Genomic DNA, 1,169 nt, shown 5'->3' on the forward strand with positions numbered 1-1,169 from the left:
TTCTGGAGCACAAGGGAAACCCTTCCTTTCCTCAGGCAGGTACTTTTCTTTCTTTCTCCTAAGCTCTAAGGATCCCCATTAGACTTGCAACCAGGGGAACAGCGGGCAGTGGCAGCTCATCCCAGGTTAACCCCCTGAACTTGTCTTTGAGGGCCCTCCTTTACCCACAGTAACTAGTTTCCTGAGTCCAGGCAGCCCAGCGTAGCTCACTTCCTCAGGTGTATTTGTACCAATTGCGCAGAAGAACACCAGTTCTATGCCAAAAGTAGCCCAGGGGCCACATGGATCCTTCCATCTTCACATTAGCAGACAGCAGCCTCTACTGTGGAGCCTGCTTGGGGGCCTGGGCATCTTTGAGAGCCTGAGTCGGAGCCTGAGCCTGAGCTGCACTCAAAGCCTGGGGCTTGATTTCAGCGTTGGCCGTGGACTCTAGCTGGCAGAGCTTAAAACCCTTGGTGGTGTGGACACGAGCTTGTTTTCCAAGCGTGGGTGAGCAGTGTAGGCAGGTCGACAGAGCTTGTGGTTGTCACCCTTTGGAATCTTGGGCTTGACCTCCTTGGGCTGTACGAGCACCTGGATAGCCTCAGGATGTGCTCTATTGGCATCGTTGGCCTGCATCTTCAGGTTCTTCTTTCTGTGCTTCTAGGCAGAGCGCATGCTCCCCAGGAACTTGGGGTCTACCCCTTTAAGAGATTTGTATCTTTGCAATCGAGGTTTCTTGCTGCCATTTCTGTGCCGTTTTCAGGACTGGCTGTGTGTGGTGTGGCTCTTGTACTCGGCCATGTCTGCACGGAAGCCTGTGCTCCCAAAGCGCCTAGGACCGGAGGAGAAAGAGAGCGTGGCTCCCTCCTGTTCCCTCGGCTCCTTCCTGCGTTGGGAGGGTCCAGTCTGCGCTCACTCCTATTGCTGGGATCTTGCCTCTTCTGTCTGAAGCCTTTCCTTTGTTTCACTGTCCCCATCTTTAATAATGTGCTCTCAGAACCACCTGGACTCTGAGCATGAGCCCTTTCCTACGTTAGGTCAAGAACCACACGTTCCAGACCATGCTGGGCAGACCCTCCATTCTGGTCCCTCGCCAGTGACAGTTATAGACTGAAAGCTGGCTGAGCACATAGACCCCTAAATATATCCTTGAGTATCATCAATACTTAGCACACTGCCAATTAAGG

The 1,169-nt window shown here is 53.0% G+C and overlaps 1 pseudogene; it reads right to left on the bottom strand.

Annotated features, from left to right (window-relative positions):
• Nucleotides 1–319: 319 nt before the first annotated feature.
• On the bottom strand, nucleotides 320–783 carry LOC118714981 (annotated as a pseudogene).
• Nucleotides 784–1,169: the final 386 nt, after the last annotated feature.

The sequence above is a fragment of the Pipistrellus kuhlii genome, unplaced genomic scaffold (assembly GCF_014108245.1).
Source record: "Pipistrellus kuhlii isolate mPipKuh1 unplaced genomic scaffold, mPipKuh1.p scaffold_m20_p_11, whole genome shotgun sequence".
NCBI lineage: Eukaryota > Metazoa > Chordata > Mammalia > Chiroptera > Vespertilionidae > Pipistrellus > Pipistrellus kuhlii.